At 44.8% G+C, this 26,372-nt stretch overlaps 1 long non-coding RNA gene across 1 annotated transcript in view; it reads right to left on the reverse strand.

Moving 5' to 3' along the window:
- Positions 1-22,741: 22,741 nt before the first annotated feature.
- The window catches only part of LOC136158604 (uncharacterized), a 50,004-nt gene continuing 46,373 nt past the window's right edge, over positions 22,742-26,372 (reverse strand). The window contains exon 5 of the long non-coding RNA XR_010661360.1: positions 22,742-25,331. This is a non-coding gene — a long non-coding RNA (uncharacterized lncRNA). The remainder of the gene's footprint in view (positions 25,332-26,372) is intronic.

Raw genomic sequence — 26,372 nt, forward strand, 5'->3', positions numbered from 1 at the left:
GTGTGTGTTCAGGGCAGGTTGGACGTGACCATCGCTCAGTCGTGTCCGACTCTTTGCGACCCCATGACTATACAGTCCATGGGATTCTCCAGGCCAGAATCCTGGAGTGGGTAGCCTTTCCCTTCTCCAGGGGATCTTCCCAACCCAGGGACCGGACCCAGGTCTCCCATATTGCAGGCAGATTCTTTACCAGCTGAGCCACAAGGGAAGCAGGTTACACGTCTTAAAGAAATAGACAAGCTGTGGGGAGTGTTATTCTTCATTCCATGACAGTTCAGTTCAGTTCAGTCGCTCAGTCATGTCGATGACAAGATTGCACTAAATCACCAGATCCCATGGATTTGTTTAAAATCTAGCCAGTTTTTAAATAAACATGCTTGTCACTGATGTTGCTCACCAAACATCATTACTTCTTCACTGGCTGGCACCCTGTGGTGGTTGGGGCTGTGTCACCTGCTCTGGCCACTGAGTTGAGAACAGAGGGGCATATATGATTTCCAGTCCCAGACACTGGATCACTAATGCAAGAAGCATTCCTTTCCCCCATAGGACAACTGGCGGCTTTCAAGATAATAAACACTCTGCCAGCCTAGGTCCCGACTTTTTATGATGGGCAGAGCTCCCTCTGCAGACCAGCTCTGGAAATGCAGCACGATGAGGGACTGGCCTTTGCCGTTTCAGGCCCCTGAGCTTTGGAGTTGTTTGTTATTGCAGCATAATCCAGCCTATCCCTACTAATTTAGCAAGGTGCTGCCATATTTATTTGAGAGGAAAGAGAAAGTAAAAGTTTTTTTAGACAGTCCCACGTGTGCAGAGAGCCCCAGTGTGGAGCTGACATCCTGGGATACCTATGAGAAGACCTGGAGCCAGCTGTTTTTAGTGGCTGCATTAAGCTGTTTCACATTTCATTTATGTTGATCAGCACCAATCGAGTTGTAAGTTTAATCATTTTGTCTGGTGGATAGTGATTCGGTCCAGAAGGATCATCAGTGTTTATAGTTAACTCAATACTGCACTGGGCTGTCATGTTAAATACAGGCCTCTGTGCTTGAAAAGAAAAACAGACTTTCTGGATGCTGGGCTGAATGGAAACAATGTGTCAGTGAGGGGCTGATGTTGTGCCAGATCACTCTAGGGGCCAGGAGCCAGGCCATCTCCCATCACCAAAACCAGACCACTCTGCACACGTGCAGTCAGCCAGATCCCTGCCCGGAAGTGATTGGCCCTGCATGTGGGGTGCGTGTGGGGAAGAGGAGGCAGGTGTGCTTGGGGAACTGCTCCCATGGGCTGCCCCTTTTCAGCACTGAGGCAGCGCCTTGCACCCAGAGGAACAAGCCCTTAAGTCTCTCCCTGGAGATCGTGTTCTCCTGGGAAGGAAGTCACATATGAACCTTAGCAATTTCTCTAAAGTGGGAGCTTCACTGCCTCCCCAGCAATAGATGACAATGGAAGGAATGGAGGGATCAGGGTCCACAGGTGGCAGCAGCAAACCCCTCTGACCCTGGGACCCCGTCAGCCAGCCTCCCTGCTGGTCAGTGCTCTGGACTCACAGGAGGACGGGGAGTCAGCCCCTGCAGACCCACTAAGCAGGCTGATGGGATCCGGGTGCATGCTCTCTGGGGTCCTTTATGCCACCCTCCTAGACAAGGACCAAGAATGAGTCGTTTGCATTGAATATTATGGGCTGCATACAAAGTGGGAGGGCTGAGCACCCACCAAAAAGAGAAAACGTGGGGCTGGACTCAGCCCAAACCACCTTTTCCTTTCGATTTTGGTCCCAGCCCCGGGCAGACAGGGGTCCAAGGACAAGACAACTTATTTCAATTTGGGAAGAACACACTGTGGCTGATTCAGGAGCTCTGGCCCCAGCCTGTGACAACTACCTGCTCTGCTTGGGAGGGACTGGGGAAGGGACGGTCAGCATAGCGACCAACACCAAAATGAGGGCGCAGAGGCGGGAGGGAAGAGGAGGGAGATGATGGTGGGCAAACTGCACCCCAGCCAGAGATGGAGCGAGAGGGGGAGAGCTCTGGGCAGGGGAGGGGGCCAGATATGTGGGGAGCAGCTCCTGCACCCCAGCTGTGATAAGGCACTGGCACCCCATGCTGATGGTCCACCTGGCCCTCAGGCAGCCTCTTGGAGCACAGCCTGGGGGAAGGACAGGAACTCCTGAGTCTGATGGGAGGGGAAGTGACCGGGGTCAGCGCACTCCCAGTTTTGTTTCTATCTCAACCCCAGTCTTAGTTACCGCCCTGAGTCAGAAAAGAGTGCTCTGTCTGATTGATTCAAGACTGGCCTTGGTTGGACTACACCAGATGGCGCCATCTGGAGCTGCGCTTGTGGCTCAGGGGCTTCTCCCAAGGGCAGGGGCACCCGTTCTCACCCATTTGTGCCTTGCTTTCCCATAGAGGCCCCTCTCTCCATCAGACATCAGCATCCATTCCGTCAGGGTTCAGAGGGTGCAACCCCTTCACTCCCCGGATAACAAGTGGCGGGAGGCCCGGTCCTCTGCTCCCGTGCACATGTCTGCTTAGCAATCTGCCGCTCTTAACACTCTCTCCCAGGTGGGGGCAGGAAAGGACGCAGAGGGACAGGGCGCCGATTCAACCAACCCACACAGTGATGCTGCTGGCCCAAAGAGCCCCTGTCCTCCTCAGCCTGGAGGAGATCTTATCTCCTCCTTGGGGCTCCAGGAACCCTAGAATGCATGGAAAACCCATGTCCTTTAGGAAGGACCCGCCCTATTTTGTGGCTGCAGACACCACATGAGCTAAAGTCTGGAAACAACATTGGCAGTGACCTCTTTTAAATGACAAAGACCCATGGAGCACTAAAAATACATTTCAAGTCAGAAAACATGATTTCACATGAAGTCTAATCTGCCAGCAACTAATAAAAATACAACAGAAATCAGATTTTCTCCCTGCATCTGATTTTTTTAAGGGAGAACTGATAAGTAATAATTTTTAATATATAATAAGTGATTATAGTAAGTGATAAGTAAGTGGTAATAAGTGATAAGTAGTACTCTTAGCAAATATAGATATCTTTTAGATTTTGGAATCAGGGAGGATTTCTTAAATAAGACACCAAAAGTGGTCACTATAAAAGAAAAGATGGATAATTTTGACTTCATTATAATTAAGAGCATTTATCAAAAACCACCATAAAGAAAGTGGAAAGAATTCATAAAAGACAACTAACAAAGGATTAGAATCAAGTATGTATAAACAACTCCTAGAAATCAGTAGGAAAACCACAAATAATACAATGGGAAATTAGACAAGAGACATGAACCACCATATCATGGAAGAGAAAATATGTCCAGAAAATATATAAAAGGTCAGTTCAGTTCAGTCACTCAGTTGTGTCCGACTCATTGTGACCCCATGAATCGCAGCACGCCAGGCCTCCCTGTCCATCACCAACTCCCAGAGTTTACTCAAACTCATGTCCATCGAGTCAGTGATGCCATCCAGCCATTTCATCCTCTGTCGTCTAGTATTCAGCCTCAAAGTGATGAGTACTGTAAATCAAAGCCACGATTATACCCACTCAACTGCATGTGTGCATGCTCAGCTGTGTCAGCCGTGTCCAGCTCTTAGCGACCCCACAGACTGTAGCCCGCCAGGCTCTTCTGTCTATGGGATTTCCCAGGCAAGAGTACTGGAGTGGATGGTCATTTCTTTCTCCAGGGGATCTTGCCGACCTAGGGATTGAACCTATATCTCCTGCATTGTAGGCAGATTCTTGTACCACTGAGCCACCTAATTGCAGGAGGATAAATTGGCCTAATGTCACTGGAAAACACTTTGGCACTAATTCTTAAAATCGAACATTCACATACATACCTTTTGACCCAGGAGTTCCACTTCTAAGTGGCAAAAGCTCGAGCTTATAAACAAAAGTACACGGCAGCACCATTCACATAACCTGGAAACAGGCAAGTCGCCACAGACAGGACAACGACTGAATCTGCTGTGGAACATGCTGATAGCATATTACACACGAGCCAAAGTGAATGAACTACATCTCAGCATCTGTTAGCTGAAAAAAGTAAGTTCCCCAAAACTACAAATAGTATCGCTATAACTCTTTTTATAAAGTTAAAATCCAACTAAAACCAATAGATGGATGGATGGATGGATGGACTCTTAAAAACACACAAGATGAGATAAAATTATCTAAAAAGGAAAGTAAGGGAGTGATAAATATGGATTACTTGGTGGAAGGAGCCAGGAAAGGGGGGTAGGGGAGAAAGGAGCCCACAGGTGGATGTAGGTAATTACCACAATCAGTTTTCGAATTGAGTGGTGGGGTTGGTATTATTTTCAATAAATGAATGAATGAAGCCATACATAAACCAATGATGAGAGCCTATCATAAATAAGGACAATGATTAATCAATTTTGTGCAGATGAAATTAAAAACAAAAGAAGCAAAAAAAACTGCGAACTATCAGGAATTTATATTAAAACCAAAAGCAAAATAACATTCTCTTTCCACAGCCCCAAGACAATGCATGTCTCATTCAGTCTCCCACCCAGAGGTCACAAAGTGGCAGTTTGTGGGCCACACAAGGATGTCTGTTTGGCCTATTACTTCACAACATTGGGAACTCTCGTGTAAAACTCACATTTCTGGCTTCCCCTGGAAAAAATTGTAGTATGTGGCCCAAATTCCCACACGGTGAATGTGGGTGCCAGGCACTGGCTGTCTCCCACAAGAGAACAGTCTCCCCACTTCCCTACAAGGTCTACCACTCCCTGTCACCTCACCCAGCCTGCGGCATACAGATACAGTCTGCGAGCACCTGCAGGCAAATGAGCGTGCACCCAGGAGGTCCTCGGTCTCCAACCCTCCTCTCCCCTCTGCAGCCTCTGACAGCTGTGGTCCCTTACAGGGCCAGAAGGCAGCCATCTAGAATGCTCCTCAAAGAGACTGAAGCAAGACAAGATTCAGGGTTCACCAGAAACCCATTCCCAAAGCAAGTAACTTATGTTTTCAAATAACATGTATCCAGTTTTTTATTTAAGTACACATGAAAGAAGTTACATTGGATTGCAGATACCCTGAGTTTCCTTTCCTCGCAAATGCTATTTTTTCTGTCCCTTTTTTTTTAAGTAAATTATAGTATACAAAATTTTCCATTTTGCTTTGAAAGGTCTGCTGTGTGTCTACAACAAAATCTACCAACATACTTCACATAGCTGACTAATACGCTTTGCAGCAGCAAACAGATTCCTGCCCCTTAAACACCAAAAGGCTTGGTATTATTATTCTGGCTCCCTCCACTGACCCAGCCCCAAGCAGTTCATGGTAAAAATACGATCCCACCACCACCATGTCCCATAGCTTCTCCAAACTGGCCCTAAGGAAATGGTGCTTTAAACTAAGGCAGATCACAGTCACTTTTCAGAATGTTAATTCCCATAAAATGGAATGTCAGTTTTACATGGACGGCTCTCCTTTATCAGAAAAAACTGATTCCATTTGACTGATTAATTGTCCGTAGAACCATCAAGGCTTCCAGACTAGAGGTGATGGCTGGGGAGGAGGCAGTCACAGTGTTGTGATGTGTGGGGCAGTTCTGGACTGGGGAAGCCAGGAGATTACAAATGTACAAATTATTAATTCAAATCAATACAACAAAGGGTTCAGGCTGAGAGACATTCAATTACATTGTTCAAAGAGAAGATGCTCATCTTCAGCTAGTCCGCTCCATGCTGCAAATAATAGAACATTTTTAATTTGTACGCAGGGATGTTAATCTTTTGCCATGTAATCCAGTCCTTGGGGCACGCCATAAATATGTGGCACCGAGCGCGTGAGGCTCCCTGCAGAGGGCACTCCATCAAGTCAGCCCTGGCTTCCCTGCCTGTCTCTTTACGTTAATCTCTCAACACTCAGTTAGGAAAAATAAGCAAATGAATGATGGAAGGATGGATGGATGTGGAGGCAGAGATAAAGACAGAAATTTTCAAAAACTTGTCAGACACCCAGACTCCCAACCATAAACAGTTTATGATTTCCAAATTTTGCCTGATCCAGTAGCACAAATAAATCCCAGGGGAATTAGTCACATCCCAAAAGGAATCACTTTAGAATCCCTTTAAGTAGCAGGCTCCTGTTGCACGTTTAAAATAGGACTTGAATTCCAACTTCATTATACAGAGAAAGTGAAGCATACAAGTAGAAGTTAAGTTTTCGAAGCTTATACATCAAGGTGCTAAAAGTTTGTGTCTCCAGTGGTGGGTAGTATGGTGTTTACGCCTGGCTGTGAGGTTCAATTTTTCTGTGTTGAACACTTACAAAATATTTTTAATTAAAGAAAAGACCATTTCACTCATACAAACACACATACACAAAGGAAGATTCAATTATAAACACGGAACTTCCCAGTGGGGCTTCCCTGCTGGCTCAGTGGTAAAGTCATCAACTGCCAACGCAGGAGACTTGAGTTCAGTCCCTGGGTTGGGAAGATCTCCTGGAGAAGGAAACGGCAACCCATTCCCTTATTCGTGCCTGGGAAATCCCATGGACAGAGGAGCCTGGTGGGCTACAGTCTGTGGGGTCACAAAGAGTTAGACAGGACTAAGCGACTAACGCTTTCACTTTTCAGTGCTTTTTCATGAATAGCTGTCACAGAAGCAGAGGCCTTATTACATCTCGTCAAGGTGTGCTGAGACACGGAAACAAGAACCAGCGAGTCTCAGGCTGTCTGAGCAAAAGGCAGTGCTGTGGGAGTCTCGGAGCCCACTCGGGAATGCAGAGCCAGCTCTTGACGGGCTGTAACAGGCAGCCAGCACAGAGCTGGTCAGCCACAGGGAGAGACCGCTGCACTGTGTGAATCAGAGGGCGCCTGTCATGACAGAGACAGGCGTGGGGGAAGTCAACCACATCACAAATCAAAAATAACAAGGAAAACTCCAGTCAAATAAGACTGAAGAAACTTCAGCTCTTCTCTTAGCCTTGCCAGAGCGGGCCACAGAGACTCACCTGGGACAACAGAAACACGAGGCACGTGGAGGTTTTGCAAATGAATAGGCAGATCCAAGTCCAGAGGATGCATTTGTTGACTGTAGAAAACTAAAATCAGTCAAATAAATGAGAAATTTGCCATTTCTCTCCTAAATTTCATGAGACAGGAACTAAGAAAATAATTTATCAGGCAGGAAATATTTCAGCAATTGGTTTTTATTTATTAAAGAGCTGCATGGTGCTTGGCATACTATCGTGTGCATTTTCTCTAAAATAGAAATCATAGAAGTCCATAAAACCAGGGAGAAAGTTCAGAGATTTCTGTCCTTGATTATTACTATAAATAAGTTCTCAATTTCCCCATTTATACTGTTGGTAAAGATTAAAAGGGAAATTTCACTGGAAGATTATTTGTAAATGCCACTTGAAGTGATAATTTCAGCCATGCCAATTTGGGGCATCTACTATGTTCCGTTCAGTTACAACTGGACATGGAACAATGGACTGGTTCAAAATTGGGAAAGGAGTACAACAAGGCTGTATATTGTCACCCTGCTTATTTAACTTATATGCAGAGGACATCATGTGAAATGCTGGGCTGGATGAAGCACAAGTTGGAATCAAGATTGCCAGGAGAAATATCAACAACCTCAGATATGCAGATGATACCACTCTAAAAGCAGAAAGTGAAGAAGCACTAAAGAGCTTGATGAGGGTGAAAGAGCTGGCTTAAAACTCAACATTCAAAAAACTAAGATGATGGCATCTGGTCCCATCACTTTATGGCAAATAGATGAGGGAAAAGTGGAAACAGTGACAGATTTTATTTTCTTGGGCTCCAAAATCACTGTGGATGGTGACTGCAGCCATGAAATTAAAAGATGCTTGATCCTTGGAAGAAAAACTATGACAAACCTACACAGCATATTGCAAAGCAGAGACATCACTTCACTAACAAAGGTCTGTATAGTTAAAGCTATGGTTTTTCCAGTAGTCGTGTATGGATGTAAGACTTGGACCATAAAGAAGATGAGCACCAAAGAATTGATGCTTTTGAACCATGGTGTTGGAGAAGACTCTTGAGAGTCACTTGGACTGCAAGGAGATCAAACCAGTCAAGCCTTAAGGAAATCAACCTTCCATAATCATTGGAAGGACTGATGCTGTGATGCTAAAGCTCCAATACTTTGGTCACCTGATGCGAAGAGCCGACCCAATGGAAAAGACCCTGATGCTGGGAAGGACTGAGGGCAGGAGGAGAAGGGGGTGACAGGATGAGATGGCTGGATGGCATCATCCCGACTCGATGGACATGAACTTGAGCAAGCTCCAGGAGATGGTGATGGACAGGGAAGCCTGGCATGCTGCAGTCCATGGGGTCGCAGAGTCGGACAGGAGTTCCTGCTCCTGAGTTATTTAGGCATGGAGTTGTGAGGGTGCAGATGTGACTGTCGGTGTGTCCTGACCGTGGAGGTACTTTCTGGGCCACACAGGTCTTTCAGCCCTCTCTGACTTCACAGTGCTATGGTGGATGCTTCCAGACAAGGACTGAGGCCCCTCCTCAAGGTGGAGCCTGTGTTCTCTGCTTTTTTACCAGGGTTTCCTCTAAGCGGTGGAGCCTGTTCCATCAAGAACAGACACAGCAGAAGCACACTGAGGATGGACAGTGCCTTGGAGGATCCCATGGGCGAATGCCCCCGCTTCATGATCCTCAGGCAGACCATTCTGGAAGGCATTCTGCCTGCTTCGCAGCGTACAGGCAAGCGACGCGCTGTCAAACACATCTGCTTCTGTCTTCTGTCTGCCGACTGGCCCCCTTTGCTCAGGGCCCTGCAGCTGGTGAGCTGTGATCCATTCCCAAGTAGACCTGTTATACATCAGTTGCCCAAGAAGAAGGTGTACACCCACCCCAGTACACACACACACACACACGTGAGTCCTGTTCCAAATTCCCAAGAGAAGGGCTCTGATTGGCCAGTCTTAGGTCAGATAACCAGCCTTAATTCAAACAAACATGACGTGGAGCCGGGGTCAAAGCATCCAACAGGACTGCAAGCCCCACTCCATTCTCCTGGCGAGGGAACAGGTTATCACTGTGATCTGGTAAGATATTACAATGAATCCATTATATCTGTGCCATGAGCCACTGGAGATTCCTGATAAAATGCAGGTCTGGGGTACAGGTGGGGCTGATGTGAGTGTACAGTCCATACTGTTCATAGCCAAAGAGGACATACTCATCCCTCTTCAGTCTCACTGAGTAAGGACCCACCCTCCCCACCCCCAACAACAGAAACCTCTTTGCTAAGCAGCAAAGACAGAAAGGAAGATGACTTCTTGCTGTCGAAATATGATAGGAATGAGCTGTCAATGACATTTTGATGGGTGTTTTTTTTTACACAGGGACATTTAACTCAGCCTACAAACCAAATCATTAAACTTACAGTCAAGTAATGACTTTTACCAAGTAGTGATCAAAGCAGATCAGCTCAGACCCTGACCCCAGCCTAGAGCTTACACCATCGTCTGTCAAGGACCATGATGGGAGTATCCCTGATCAATTAGAAGTAGCGGTTTTACATTTTGGCAACGTAGCACTTGTGGTGCAGTCACACCAGCGGCCTCAGCGGTCCTGTCTCCCAGTCCCTGGGGTGGCTCTCAGCCCCCTCGTCCCCATCCACGCCAGTCCCACCCTGCCCCGTCTGTAGCCTCAGTGATGACCAGTCCAAGCTGCTCCCACTTCAACTGCTCTTCTCAGCTGTGTTCACGCGCCCCTCACAGCTCTTCCCCTCTTAACAGCCAGTTGGGAGATGGTCAAACCACCATTGGCTGTGGAGGGTGCCCATTTAGGGCGGCAACACAGTCTCAGTGGAGAGGCGACCAGTTGACTGTGACGGAGCTTGTGAGGCCCCCGGGGGCTGGGGAGGCCCAGCGGGCGCCAGGCTCCACGGATGGGGCTGCAGGAACAGTGCGGCCTCAGCGCTTACTACTCAGCATCTCACACTGTCTCTGTACCCAACCCTTTCATCCAAACACTACATACCTCTATTCGAGAAAAAGCCACCAATGGCAAGTTTCCCAACACATCCAAAACACCCAGCATCAGGACCCAGAACAAGCCTGAAGTCTTCACAGACTTCAGTCTTTTGTAGGCCTGGCACCAGAGCCGGAAGTTTTCTTGTTAGTAACCACACCCAGGAGTCACCTAGACCTCCATTAAGGAAGCAATTTCTGAGAAGAGAACCCTGTACTCCCCCAGAGAAACCCTCTTGGTCAGGACTGGTTCAATCCCAAGTGACAGAAAAACAGCTCTGGGAGAGTACTCATGGGATGAGAAGCACAGACAAGACCACTACCAGGCCCTGTTCTGCTCCAGCTCCCAGTGCTGTCTCCTTGGGGCTCACAGGTGTCCGAGGCAGGCCCCTCTCCAGCCTGTACCCCACTAGTTTAGCAACCTGTGCAAAGAGACTACCTCTCTCCTTAAAACTTCAGGAAAAGACCTCTCACTGGTCTGGGTTGGGTTATGCACCAAACCAGGAGCCAATCACAGTAGCCAGGGAGATGTGGCACTTTCATTGGCCAACATGAGTCACAAGCCTCTTACTGGAGCTGAGGCTGAGGGTGGGAGAACAACACTCCTGAAAGCAAAGCTGAGGGACTGCTCCAGAAGGCAAGCACATTACAATTTGGCTACAGCAACTAGATCTCTGGGGACAACGTGTACGTTCTTATAATTGCAATTATTATACACAGTATTACATAAGCTGCTATCCAACATGCCCGAGGAGTAGCCTGTCATGGATAATCCTGTATTTCTGGCTAAATGGTGGGCCCACAAAGACACCATCCCCATATTACTCAATGTCTTAGTTTTAGTCACTCCAGATGCAGCTACTGGGATGAAGATGTTTGGAAGATCATGAAATATCTCTAGTGGACAGGGAAAGTGAAACAGGGAAGGCAGGCAGCCAGTAAAGGGTATGTATCAGCCTAGTTACCATGATGGGGATGTGGAACTCTGCAAGACAGTGAAACACACCTGAGAGTTACCCCACCAAGGAATGAGGGAGCTGTGGCTTTTAGATGGCAAGTCCTGTCACTCTTGAGAACTCACCTGGAACTGCCAACTCCCTGGCTCTTCCGGCTTACGGTGTCTGGGTGAGCGCACGCTCAGTTACTCAGCCATGTCTGACTGTTTGCAGCCCAATGGACTACAGCCCACCCAGCTCCTCTGTTCTTGGGATTCTCCAGGCAAGAATACTAGAGTGGGTTGCCATTCCCTTCTCCAGGGGAACCTTCCTAACCCAGGGATCAAACCCGCATCGTCTGCTTTGGCAGGCAGATTCTTTACCACTGAGCCACCTGGGAAGCCCTTGGCTTATGGTGTCCAGTGACAAAGGAGTCCTCTGAGAAAGAGATGAAGGTGCTGTCTATCGGAAGCAGGGCTCACAGACACAAAAGTGAGACAGGTAACAGAATATAGGCAGGGAACCAACAACGTCCACAATTTCCAAAGGCTGACTAGACTGAATTGCACTGTCTTGGAGGTCTTAAAGTCATATGAGAATGCTTAAATTCCTCCAAGTCTGTAACAGGAATATCACTTACCACTGTATCAGGCCCTTTACAAGAATATAGTTAGTAGAGATTTTTCATAGATAGAATGTTGAGTAAAGTCACTTTATGAGGTTTAAAAGTTAGAAATTCTCAAAGAGTGATACTTTTTTCCTCTTTAATATTATTCTCACTGAGAATTTCAAAGCATTTTATAAATAACATGGTCTCTAAGCCACCCTGAGAAGGGAAACTTAATTGATTGAGGTTTTTATTTTTAAAATCAATTTCTTTTTTTAAAAAGATCCAAATTGTTTGCATAACCTTCTGGAGACAATGCAACTGATTGATTTTTGCACTTTTAACTCAACTCTTCTGACTTTTGAATAAGATGCCATCCTATCAGATACAGGATTTAGCCTCTTGAAGACAACCGTGACCAGTCCCCAGAGCTGGGCCCCAAGCGTCTTCATCCCAAACAGATAAAAATTGGAGTTTAAAGAAGGCACACTTTGCTCCCAGAAAGTCCAAGCCAAGAGTTTGATCATAATGCATAAGAATCTTCCCAGCTGCAGGTTATTAGCCCACATGCACAAGGTACTTTACCATTTAAAAGGCATGTGACCTGTGAAACGGGAAGGACATGAATTGTGAGTTCCACTCCAGAGACTCATCCACACAAGGGAGTTATCAGGGTTGGTGGAAGAAGTAAAAACCAAATTCAACTCTGAAAGTGAACGTGAAAGTCGTTCAGCCTGTTCTGACTCTGCAACCCTATGGACTATACAGTCCTTGGAATTCCCTAGGCCAGAATACTGGAGTGGGTAGCCTTTCCCTTCTCCAGGGGATCTTCCCAACATAGGGATCGAACTCAAGTCTCCTGCATTGCAGGAGCATTCTTTACCAACTGAGCTAACAGGGAAACCCAAATTCAACCCTAAACCCACCCAATCTTGGCATGAAATTCTTTCCAACTATATCACAGGGTCCCAGATGTTTAGTTTCCCAAGCATTAGTAAAATTGCTAGATTGAATTATCCAAAATTGCTGTTCTTATTGATCAAATGATAAAATAACAGCAAATTTGCCATTTTTATAGTTCAGAACAGTCAAATATTAGCAATTTCACATGACTCAACTGAATACAAAACAATGTGGGTAACTAACTTTAGTAAGCAATAACATCAGGGGAAAAATCCATTTCAAATAGGGAAGACTATCACAACCGATAATAAAGGCAGGTCACTGTCTCACAGTGTAGGACATGCTGCTTGCGAAGCGCTCGTTGGGCTGCCGGCACTGTGCTCATCAGACCAGCCTGGGGAGCCAGGGAGCCACATCAGTCTGGAGTCTCCAGGGCTGACTTTCTCCATCTGGACAAAGACATGCCAGGGAATCCCACCCTGGGGCCACTGCCATGGAAGCCTTGTGCTGCAGGGATGACACAATGCTTTGACAGCCCCTCCTCTACACTGACTCAGCACCCCCTCACTGGCCTCAGGAGAGGGACGAAGGTGGCAAGTACAAGGGAACTGCCACCAGGTCCCCGGGCCCTGCGCAGCGAAACAATGAAGGGATTGCACAAGTGGCGAGAGGCAGGCTCTGCCTGCACAAGCAGCCCCACTGCACAGTGGGGACAAGCAAAGTGGGCGCCATACGCGAGCGACCGCAACACACCTCAGTAGAGAGCCACGGGCTGAACAGAAGTGACGACTCATAAAACCCACAACTGTTTTGAGACAAATTCCTTTTTATGTAAAAAGAAAAAAAAAAAGGAGAAAGAGAAATATGTCTGTTTATTCTTTCCAAGCACTGAGCTCAACATTTAGATGAAGCATTTTTATGAACGGGCCCCACAGATCATCATCTCTCCTGCATTAGTTCTAATTGCATTATTGCTTAACTGCAAAGCAACAGAGTGTAATTCGGGAACTGCAATGCCTGGGGATGTGGGCATGATCTAACTGTTCATGCGAAGCCCAGCCTTGGGGACACTGTCCTAAGGACAGCAGCGAGAGGCCAGCACCTCTTTCCCGCTGTCTTATTGGACAGTTCAGTGCCCTCCATCAGGGAGATGACAGAGAAGAAAGATCCCTTGGGTCGTGCCTCATGCTACCCTTGCAGTAGAACCTCATGAAGGGATGCAAAGTTTAAGAACAGAGTGTCCACTGTGTACCTGGTGCAGAGATGAATGTAGCTTAATTCCTGTCTGCAGGAGAGCCAGTCCAGTGAGGGAAGAGTCATGTCACCAGAGCCATTCAGGGATGGAGACAAGCTGAGGAGGTTTCTTCACAAAGAGAAACCGCCCCCTGAGTGTCCAAAAGAAAAAGCTGGATAATTAAGGTGCTGTGAGATTGAGTAAGTGTTCACTAGTTCTTGCTTCTCTTGGGAGCAATTGATTTGTTAAAAATATGCTGCTGAAGATGCTAGCAACGGGGTGGAAGGAAGCAGGGTTGAGGGGGGAGAAGGCAAACAGAATGTGACTGATGCGGTTGCAGGTGAAAGTCCCAAGCCTGATCCATGGAAAGTATAAATTACATCTTGGAGTCTGACCTGCCTCAAGGCAAAGATACTGGTCCTTTCCTCTCCCATAGCAGTCAGTCATGTTTACACAATATTCTCTACATTCACGGGGAGAGGCTCTGGTACCCAAGAGCAGCCCACAAAAGGTTGCGGGTTCTATCTGTAAGCAGAAAGCAGACAAATGCTCAGAGATAGGTGCATGCAGTTGATGAAAGTGACCCTGGGGGATTAATGTGCCAACACTGGCTCTGTAACATGAAGTGTCGCCACCCTGACCATGAGATGTGGCTGGAAGGTTTGCCAAGTCCAGCCTGGTCATAAAACCCCGGGCACAGTCAGTCAGGGATCTGCTCCCCTTCCAGTCTCTGCAAGTCCTCCAAATATGTCCATTCTTTTAAAATGTGTTCTAGGTATTTTAGGACTTCTGTAATTCCATACAAATTCTAAAACTAGCATGTCAGTTTCTTAAAAAAAAAGTTTCTGGAATCTTGACTGAATTTTTGACTATGCTGAATCTATAGGATCAAGTTAAAGAGAATCAGCATCTTTTTTTTTTTTTTTTTTTTTAAATATTATTTTATTAGTTGGAGGCCAATCACTTTACAACATTTCAGTGGGTTTTGTCATACATTGACATGAATCAGCCATATAGTTACACGTATTCCCCATCCCGATCCCCCCTCCCACCTCCCTCCCCACCCGACTCCTCAGGGTCCTCCCAGTGCACCAGGCAAGAGCACCTGACTCATGCATCCCACCTGGGCTGGTGGTCCGTTTCACCATAGATAGTATACATGCTGTTCTTTCAAAACATCCCACCCTCACGTTCTCCCCCAGAGTTCAAAAGTCTGTTCTGTACTTCTGTGTCTCTTTTTCTGTTTTGCATATAGGGTTATCGCCACCATCTATCTAAATTCCGTATATATGTGTTAGTATACTGTAATGTTCTTTATCTTTCTGGCTTACTTCACTCTGTATAATGGGCTCCAGTTTCATCCATCTCATTAGAACTGATTCAAATGAATTCTTTTTAACGGCTGAGTAATATTCCATGGTGTATATGTACCACAGCTTCCTTATCCATTCATCTGTTGATGGGCATCTGGGTTGCTTCCATGTCCTGGCTATTATAAACAGTGCTGCGATGAACATTGGGGTGCACGTGTCTCTTTCAGATCTGGATTCCTCAGTGTGTATGCCTAGAAGTGGTATTGCTGGGTCATATGGCAGTTCTATTTCCAGTTTTTTAAGAAATCTCCACACTGTTTTCCATAGTGGCTGTACTAGTTTGCATTCCCACCAACAGTGTAAGAGGGTTCCCTTTTCTCCACACCCTCTCCAGCATTTATTGCTTGTAGACTTTTGGATAGCAGCCATCCTGACTGGCGTGTAATGGTACCTCATTGTGGTTTTGATTTGCATTTCTCTGATGATGAGTGATGTTGAGCATCTTTTCATGTGTTTGTTAGCCATCTGTATGTCTTCTTTGGAGAAATGTCTGTTTAGTTCTTTGGCCCATTTTTTGATTGGGTCGTTTATTTTTCTGGAATTGAGCTTCAGGAGTTGCTTGTATATTTTTGAGATTAATCCTTTGTCTGTTTCCTCATTTGTTATTATTTTCTCCCAATCTGAGGGCTGTCTTTTCACCTTACTTATAGTTTCCTTTGTTGTGCAAAAGCTTTTAATTTTCATTAGGTCCCATTTGTTTATTTTTGCTTTTATTTCCAATATTCTGGGAGGTGGGTCATAGAAGATCTTGCTGTGATTTATGTCGGAGAGTGTTTTGCCTATGTTCTCCTCTAGGAGTTTTATAGTTTCTGGTCTTACATTTAGATCTTTAATCCATTTTGAGTTTATTTTTGTGTATGGTGTTAGAAAGTGTTCTAGTTTCATTCTTTTACAAGTGGTTGACCAGTTTTCCCAGCACCACTTGTTAAAGAGATTGTCTTTTTTCCATTGTATATCCTTGCCTCCTTTGTCAAAGATGAGGTGTCCATAGGTTCGTGGATTTATCTCTGGGCTTTCTATTCTGTTCCATTGATCTATATTTCTGTCTTTGTGCCAGTACCATACTGTCTTGATGACTGTGGCTTTGTAGTAGAGTCTGAAGTCAGGCAGGTTGATTCCTCCAGTTCCTTTCTTCTTTCTCAAGATTACTTTGGCTATTCGAGGTTTTTTGTATTTCCATACAAATTGTGAAATTATTTGTTCTAGTTCTGTGAAAAATACCGTTGGTAGCTTGATAGGGATTGCATTGAATCTATAGATTGCTTTGGGTAGAATAGCCATTTTGACAATATTGATTCTTCCAATCCATGAACACGGTATGTTTCTCCATCTGTTTGTGTCCTCTTTGATTTCTTTCATCAGTGTTTTATAGTTTTTTATGTATAGGTCTTTTGTTTCTTTAGGTAGATATACTCCTAAGTATTTTATTCTTTTTGTTGCAATGGTGAATGGTATTGTTTCCTTAATTTCTCTTTCTGTTTTTTCATTGTTAGTGTATAGGAATGCAAGGGATTTCTGTGTGTTAATTTTATATCCTGCAACTTTACTATATTCACTGATTAGCTCTAGTAATTTTCTGGAAGAGTCTTTAGGGTTTTCTATGTAGAGGATCATGTCATCTGCAAACAGCGAGAGTTTCACTTCTTCTTTTCCTATCTGGATTCCTTTTATGTCTTTTTCTGCTCTGATTGCTGTGGCCAAAACTTCCAACACTATGTTGAATAGTAGTGGTGAGAGTGGGCATCCTTGTCTTGTTCCTGATTTCAGAGGAAATGCTTTCAATTTTTCACCATTGAGGGTGATGCTTGCTGTGGGTTTGTCATATATAGCTTTTATTATGTTGAGGTATGTTCCTTCTATTCCTGCTTTCTGGAGAGTTTTAATCATAAATGAGTGTTGAATTTTGTCAAAGGCTTTCTCTGCATCTATTGAGATAATCATATGGTTTTTATCTTTCAATTTGTTAATGTGGTGTATTACGTTGATTGATTTGCGGATATTAAAGAATCCTTGCATTCCTGGGATAAAGCCCACTTGGTCATGGTGTATGATTTTTTTAATATGTTGTTGGATTCTGTTTGCTAGAATTTTGTTAAGGATTTTTGCATCTATGTTCATCAGTGATATTGGCCTGTAGTTTTCTTTTTTTGTGGCATCTTTGTCTGGTTTTGGAATTAGGGTGATGGTGGCCTCATAGAATGAGTTTGGAAGTTTACCTTCTTCTGCAATTTTCTGGAAGAGTTTGAGTAAGATAGGTGTTAGCTCTTCTCTAAATTTTTGGTAGAATTCAGCTGTGAAGCCGTCTGATCCTGGGCTTTTGTTTCCTGGAAGATTTTTGATTACAGTTTCGATTTCCTTGCTTGTGATGGTTCTGTTAAGATCTTCTATTTCTTCCTGGTTCAGTTTTGGAAAGTTATACTTTTCTAAGAATTTGTCCATTTCATCCAAGTTGTCCATTTTATTGGCATAGAGCTGCTGGTAGTAGTCTCTTATGATCCTTTGTATTTCAGTGTTGTCTGTTGTGATCTCACCCTTTTCATTTCTTATTTTGTTAATTTGGTTCTTCTCTCTTTGTTTCTTAATGAGTCTTGCTAATGGTTTGTCAATTTTGTTTATTTTTTCAAAAAACCAGCTTTTAGCTTTGTTGATTTTTGCTATGGTCTCTTTAGTTTCTTTCGTATTTATTTCTGCCCTAATTTTTAAGATTTCTTTCCTTCTGCTAACCCTGGGGTTCTTCATTTCTTCCTTCTCTAATTGCTTTAGGTGTAGAGTTAGGTTATTTATTTGGCTTTTTTCTTGTTTCTTGATGTGTGCCTGTAATGCTATGAACCTTCCCCTTAGCACTGCTTTTACAGTGTCCCATAGGTTTTGGGTTGTTGTGTTTTCATTTTCATTTATTTCTATACATACTTTGATTTCTTTTTTGTTTTCTTCTATGATTTGTTGGTTATTCAGAAGCGTGTTATTTAGCCTCCATATGTTAGAATTTTTAACAATTTTTTTCCTGTAATTGAGATCTAATCTTACTGCACTGTGGTCAGAAAAGATGACTGGAATGATTTCAATTTTTTTGAATTTTCCAAGACCAGATTTATGGCCCAGGATGTGATCTATTCTGGAGAAGGTTCCGTGTGCACTTGAGAAAAAGGTGAAGTTGATTGTTTTGGGGTGAAATGTCCTATAGATATCAATTAGGTCTAGCTGGTCCATTGTATCATTTAAGGTTTGTGTTTCCTTGTTGATTTTCTGTTTAGTTGATCTATCCATGGTTGTGAGTGGGGTATTAAAGTCTCCCACTATTATTGTGTTACTATTAATTTCCTCTTTCATACTCGTTAGTGTTTGCCGTACATATTGTGGTGCTCCTATGTTGGGTGCATATATATTTATAATTGTTATATCTTCTTCTTGGATTGATCCTTTGATCATTATGTAGTGTCCTTCTTTGTCTCTTTTTACATCCTTTATTTGGAAGTCTATTTTATCTGATATGAGTATTGCGACTCCTGCTTTCTTTTGGTCTCCGTTTGCGTGAAATATTTAGAAGTCCAATGCGCTATCCATTGCGCCACAGAGCCACCTGAGAATCAGCATCTTAACGAGGGCTTCCCTGGTGGTCCAGTACCTAAGAATCTGTCTGCCAAGGCAGGGGACATGGGTTTGATCACTGCTCCAGGTAGATCCCACATATAACTAACAGGCCACAACTACTGGGCCAGCCCTCTACAGCCCTTGAGCCACAACTCCTGAGCCCATACAAGGCAACTGCTGAAGTCCGTGTGCCTAGGGCTCTGCAGAGAAGCCACCGCAATGAGAAGTCCACGTTCACCACTAGAGAGCAGCCCCTACTCACTGCAACTGGAGAGAGGCCGCAGGCAGCAGCAAGACCCAGCACAGCCAAAAATAAATCAATCAACCTTAAAAAAAAATTTAACCATACTGAGTCTTCTGATCCATGAACATATTTCTCTCCTCATTTATGTGGGTCTCTTAATTTCTCTCAGCAGTGTTTTGTAGGTTTCGGTTTACGGATTTGTGCTTTTTTCCCCCAAACTTATCTCTAGATGTTTCAAAATTTTAATGCTAATGCCAATCATACTATTTTAAATTATGATTATTGCTAGTATATAGAAATACAATGTACCTGCTAGAAGTGAATAAAAATGAGTAAAAGTGGGTAGAAATAAGAAGAATAGATCTCCTTGCCTTGTTAATGATCTTACAGGGAAAGCACTTTGTCTTTCATCATGAAGTATGTTAGCAGAAGCATTTTCATAGAAACCCATTATCAGGTTGAGAAAATGACATCTATGACTGAAGATTTTTTATCATGTATGGATGTTTCATTTTATCAAATTATTTTTATATCTATTGAGATGATTATGTGACTTTCATTTTTAGTCTACTAAAGGACAGTCACATTGATTTATTTTCAAATGTTAAATTGCTTTGCAATCCTTAGATAAGCTCCAACTTGGTCATGATGTATTCTTTATATTTTGCTAAATATAAAGGATCCAATTTGCTAAAATTTTGTTAAGAATTTTTGAATCTATGTTCATGAGAAATCATAATCTGCAGTCCCCTTGTATTGTCTTTTTCTGGGTTTGAAATTAAAGATAGACTGAATTGGGAAGTGTCCCCTCATCTTAATTTTCTAGAAGAGTTTGGACATAATTGGTATTATTTCTTCCTTAAATGATTGGTATTAATAGAATACCCCACTAAAGCCATCAGGGACAGAGGTTTATTTTGTGGGGAGGTTTTTAACTGTAAACTTATTTAATAGATACAAGGCTCTTCAGGTTACCCACTTTTTTTTTTTGAGTAAGCTTTGGTAATTTGTATCTTTCAAGAAATGTGTTCATTCCACCTATGCTGTGGGATACAGAGTCTTTTTCTTTTTTTTTTTTTTTTTTTAATTTATTTTTTTTTTAATATTATTTTATTAGTTGGAGGCCAATCACTTTACAACATTTCAGTGGGTTTTGTCATACATTGACATGAATCAGCCATATAGTTACACGTATTCCCCATCCCGATCCCCCCTCCCACCTCCCTCCCCACCCGACTCCTCAGGGTCCTCCCAGTGCACCAGGCCCGAGCACCTGACTCATGTATCCCACCTGGGCTGGTGGTCCGTTTCACCATAGATAATATACATGCTGTTCTTTCAAAACATCCCACCCTCACGTTCTCCCCCAGAGTTCAAAAGTCTGTTCTGTACTTCTGTGTCTCTTTTTCTGTTTTGCATATAGGGTTATCACCACCATCTATCTAAATTCCGTATATATGTGTTAGTATACTGTAATGTTCTTTATCTTTCTGGCTTACTTCACTCTGTATAATGGGCTCCAGTTTCATCCATCTCATTAGAACTGATTCAAATGAATTCTTTTTAACGGCTGAGTAATATTCCAGAGTCTTTTTCTACTCTGGCCACTGGGGACACAGGCCTGTATCAATTCCAAGATTGTTCTACCTGCTTCTTCTGGTGGTTCTTCCAGTGGCCTCAAGTACCTTCCTCACACTGACACACTGCTCAAGACTTGACTAGAATCTGCAGACTTCCAGGGCCCTCTATCATGCTCTCTCCATCTCTTCTCTGGTATTCTTCTGCCTGTAAACTTTACCTGCTTTACCTCCATGAATCTTCCACTCAGTCTTTCAATTCAGGGAAACCACTGGGCTCTGTGTGGACCCCTCTCCCTGGACTTGCTCCTGGCAGGAAGCACAGGCGTTCCAGCCTCGCCTCACTGGTCTTCCTTCTTTCCTAGATCACTGCCCTGTGCTGCTTTTCATTCAATGGCTGACGGCAGTTACTACATGTATTTTCTTTTTTTGTTTGTGATAAATCCAGTCCTTTTTCTCTGTCATGGGCAGAAGCAGAAGTCCATTTTGGCCACTTTGAAATTGAGGTTTCCTGTAGAACATCCAACTGCAGATATCTACCCAACAGTTGTAAGTGACAGGAGAGATTGTGACCAAAGTAAATATCCAGGAGCAAGTGCACAGAGCTAGTAACTAAAACCAAGAGTGCCACGGGAGAGAGTCCATAGTGGAGGAAGAACTGCATCTTAAAGGCAAAACCCACAGAGACAGGAACAAAAAGGAGACCATGAGGTAGAGAAGTGTACGCAGGAGAGAAGTAGAAGAAAACTCATCAGAGAATGAGGTCGTGGAACTCAGGGCTTGGAGAGTTTCATGAGGGGCTCCAAGTGTCCAGTGCCCCAGAGACCCATACACAGGCAGACACAAAGCCACTCTTGTCTTGATTGTGCTGTGCTACGGTTTTGTGTACGCTAGTTCCACCAGTTCCAATATGGCAAACTGGTTCCCTTTATCAGAGAAAACTGAGATGGGCGTGAGCGAATCAGATGAGAGGAAGTGGTACAACTGGCAAGGGAAAGAGATTAGTAGCTAGAGGATGGCACAACCAAGGCTGGGGAGAGGCCTTGGTCCTGCCATCTGTGCACAGGAGGAAAAGGGAATCAACAGGTACAGCCAGAGTGATGGAAGAAAAGAGAACTGCTGGATGAAGATCCCAGAAGATGGGAAGGATAAAGGAGGGAAGGACATGCACGAAAGCAATGAAGGCTGAAGACTAGAGAGAGAACAAATCCGCCAAGGACCACTCTCCCTATTTACCAAGAGAGACTGTGAGACACAGATAGGTCACATGCTAGGCTATGACAGCCTGACTACAAACCTCAGGCTTGTTTCTACTGGCCTAAGTCTGCAATTCTGAGACCTCTCCCCATGGCTGGTGGCAGGAAGTCCCATATATGCATAGCAGCAGTAGGCCCAGTTTAGGACTCCCTTGGACCACTCAAATGATGTGATATACACAAGACACTAAGGAAATCCACCCTCCACAGCACCTGTACCTGAAGCATCAGGTTCCACGTAGGAGAAGTGGACCCACCTGATTTTTAAAAAGTATAAGTGTATCACGTTGACCAAATATGGCAATCCAAACTGGTTCAAGCCAAGACGGAATATAGAGGGCTGGATCTGGCCACAGCTGGCTCCAGAGCACAGAAGGAACAAGGCCCGGCCTCTTCCTGCTGTCTCTCAGGTCTGCCTGATGCACAGGTGGCCACATGTGATCGTGAGCTGAAGGCAGCAGGTCCATCAGCTCAACAAAAGTGCCAGAACTGAGTCCCTGGTTTCACTGGCCTGGCCTGGATCATATGTTCATTGGGACCAATCACCAGGGCCAGAGGGACTGGTTGGGTGAGCCCAGAGTGGACTCACCTTCACTGGATGCACGTGGACTAAGAGCAAAGAGCAGGTAAGTGATTCCTAGGAGGAAGGCACAGGCTAGGAGACGTTAAACAACTAGCGCCTCCTACAATTAGAAATCTGACACTGCTCCAAGGCGTCAGCTGGGGGTGGGGGGCACTACTCCAGGAATGGAAAGCACAGACACAAGAAGCCATGGCCTACACCTGTGACGGAACGCAGTCCTCACAGAAAATGTGTAAGAAGCCACAACACTGGACAACGACAATGCCATTCTGGAAACACTGTTTTTCAGAGTGTGCATCATGGATGCTCAGAAAACAGCTTCGCCTCGACCTTCGAGCCCACTGCTCCTTCTACTCCCCCTCAAATGAATCCATAATACCATCTTGAGAATTCAATTAGAACTAATTCCTTTATTAAATAAGTTTCATTTGGGAGCTGACTGCCACAGACCTCAGGAGAAAATGCATCTTGCTTTTGCAGAGATCAACATAGTTCAGCAATGCCCAAGCTCCTCTTTCAGAGAGGTGAACCTCAGCTTAGAGGAAGGGCTGAGGAGGCTTCCACACTGAAGGTGACATGGAGAAGACGTAGTAATCACATGGGAGCCAGTCCAGGAGCAAACCAAGTGCATGGCCACCTGCTGCTTCCCTGTGCCCTGCCAGGAGAGCGCTGCGAAGCAGAGGCATCCGGGTTCCAAGCGGGCACCAGCAACACCTCCAAGGCAGACCTGGGGAACCTGAGGATGAGGTTCCAAAAGTAGTCCCTGCAGAGGCTAAGAGTCTGATCAGGAATAAAAGTAGACGGGGGTGGGGGCATGGTGTGTGTGTGTTCAGTCGTGTCTGACTCTGCAACCCCATGGACTGTAGCCCACCAGACTCCTCTGTCCATGGAATTTTCCAGGTAAAAATACTGGAGTGGGTTGCCATTTCCTTCTCCAGGGATCTTCCTTGACCCAGGGATCAAAACCAGGTCTCCTGAGTCTCCTGCATTGGCAGGTGGATTCTTTACCACTAGCACCACCTGGGAATCCCCAGACAGGGATGAACCAAACACTGAAAAAGGTTCAAATGGTAAAATGTATGTTATGCATTGTTGTTCAGTTGCTAAGTCGTGTACAACTCTTTGCAACACCATGGACTGCAGCATGCCAGGCTTCCCTGTCCTTCACTAACTTCCTGAGTTTGCTCAAACTCATGTCCATCGAGTCAGTGATGGTATACAACCATCTCATCCTCTGTCACCCCTTTCTTCTATTGCCCTCAATCTTTCCCAGCATCAGGGTCTTTTTCAATAAGTTGGCTCTTCCCATGGGTGGCCAAAGTACTGGAGCTTCAGCTTCAGCATCAGTCCTTCCAATGAACATTCAGGGTTGATTTCCTTTAGGATTGACTGGTTTGATCTCCTTGTTGTCCAAGGGACTCTCAAGAGTCTTCTCCAACAACACAGTTCGAAAGCATGTTCTTTGGCGTTCAGCCTTCTTTATGGTCCAACTCTCACATCCATACACGACTACTGGAAAAGCCATAGCTTTGACTATATGGACCTTTGTCAGCAAAGTGATGTTTCTGCTTTTTAATACACTGTCTAGATTTGTCATAGTTTTTCTTCCAAGGAGCAAGTGTCTTAATTTTGTGGCTGCAGTCACCATCTGCAGTGATTGTGGAGCCCAAGAAAATGAAATCTGACAGTTTTCACTTTTTCCCCATTTATTTGCCATGAAGTGATGGAACTGGAATGCCATAATCTTCTCTTTTTGAATGTTGAGTTTTAAGCTGCCTTTTTCACTCTTTTTCATCCTCATCAAGAGGCTCTTTAGTTCCTTTTCAGTTTCTGCCATTAAAGTGGTGTCATCTGCCTATCAGGTTACTGATATTTCTCCCGGCAGTCTTGATTCCAGCTTGTGAATCACCCAGCCGAGCATTCCTCATGATGTCCTCTGCATGTAAGCAAGCAGGGTGACAATACACAGCCTTGATGTGCTCCTTTTTCAATTCTGAACCTGCCCATTGTTCCATGCCCAGTTCTAACTGTTGCTTCTTGTACTGCACACAGGTTTCTCAGGAGGCAGATTAGGTGGGTCTGGTATTCCCATCTCTTTAAGAATATTCCACAGTTTGTTGTGATACACACAGTCAAAGGTTTTAGTGCAGTCCAAGCAGCAGAAGTCGAGGTTTTTTGCAATTCCCTTGCTTTTTCTATGATTCAGCAGATCTCTGGTTCCTCTGCCTTTTCTAAATCCAGCTTAAACATTTGGAAATTCTCAGTTCACGTACTGCTGAAACCTAGCTTGAGGGATTTTGAGCATAATCTTACTAATATTTGGAATGAGTGCAATTGTATGGTAATCTGAACTTTCTTTGGGGTTGGAATGTAAACCCAGCAGGCCTACAGCCACTGCTGAGTTTTCCAAATTTGCCGGCATATTGAGTGCAGCACTTTCACTGCATCATCTTTCAGGATTTGAAATAGCTTAGCTGGAATTCCATCACCTCCACTAGCCCACTTGATTTCACACTCCAGGATGTCTGGCTCTAGGTGAGAGACCACACCATTGTGGTTATCTGGGTCATTAAGAGCTTTTCTGTACAGTTCTTCTGTGTATTCTTGCCACTTCTTCTTAATCTCTTCTGCTCCTGCTAGGTCCTTGCTGTTTTTGTTCTTTATTGTGCCTATCTTTGCATGAAATGTTCCCTTGGTATCTCTAATTTTCTTAAAGAAATATGTTATGCATATTTTATCTTTAAAATTAAAAGAAATAAAAGAAAAAGTAGACAGGGAAATTGAGGGCTCTGTTCTCCAGTCCCAGTCCCTCTGCTGGCAGTCCCTCTGCTGGCCCTGTGGTAGCCAGCCTCCCAAATTGTCACCAGGGATCTCTGTTTCCTGGTGTTGAGTAGTACTGGCTTGTGCAATCAGAACATTGCAGAAATGATGATGTCTTTGGAGGGCAGGTCATAAAGGATACTTCAGCCTCTGATGTGCAGCTCTCTTGGATCATTCACTCTGGGAGAAGTCAGCTGCCATTTTGTGAAAAGACACAAACAGTGAGTAGAAAGGCACACTTGGCAAGAAACCAGGATCCCCCACCCACATCCAAGTGAGCAGATCCTCCTGGGATCTGTTCCCCTGGGAGCAGATCCTCCAACCCGAGTCAAGCCTTCAGATGATCAAAGCCCTGGCTGACATCTGGACTCAAAGATGAAAAACCATGAGCTAGAACTCCTCAGTTAAGCCACTTCCAAATTCCTGACCCACAGAAACCAAGATCATAAATGTTCTTTTAAGTCACTAATCATAGGTACTTTGTTATCCAACATTAAGTAATATAACTCCAGCTGTAGGCACACAAGTCTTGTCTCCTAGCTACCCATCTCACGTTTGCAGGGCTTGCTCTCCCTCAGTGCCACGACCCCTCCCTGTCAGATGAATGCTTCCAGAGGGTGTGGACCCAGGATGTCATTAATGCCCTCTGCCCCTCTATGTCCCCAATTTCCCTGTGTGCTGTAAATGCCCAATAAACATGTACTAGATTAACTTAAATTTCTTTCTGTAGGGGAGAAACCTCGTGAGCATAGTGTTTCCCTCTCCTAGCAGTCCCCTCCCATAACTCAAAATGAGACATGAATCCACAAGTCAGTGCAATCAACTTCAAGAAAATGTCCAGCAGGCAACCTCGATACCCCAGGAAGTACCCCCGGTGCAGCACAAATCAGCAGCATGTGTCTACCCAACTATCCCTGCCGAGTCTTAGGCTTCAAATGGCCCATCAACAAGGACTTAACCCACCACCACCTGCCACTCCGCCAAGGGGTCAACACAGAGCCCTGGGGAAAGACGTCAGGAGTTCCTCATGGGCCTCTCACATTTCTGCACACCTGGTGAGCAGAGGCACTGTCGGCCTTTGTTCTGGATTTTTCAAGGATGTTCATGTCGTGAACAGCCTTGGAAGGCAGAGACAGACTTGCTCTCTGACTGCTCATTGTAAAATTCAGGCACCCTGATGGCTCCTCTCCTATAACACAACCGGCTACAAGTACAGGTGTCCCCGGCCCTGCACA

Source organism: Muntiacus reevesi, chromosome 2, assembly GCF_963930625.1.
Source record: "Muntiacus reevesi chromosome 2, mMunRee1.1, whole genome shotgun sequence".
NCBI lineage: Eukaryota > Metazoa > Chordata > Mammalia > Artiodactyla > Cervidae > Muntiacus > Muntiacus reevesi.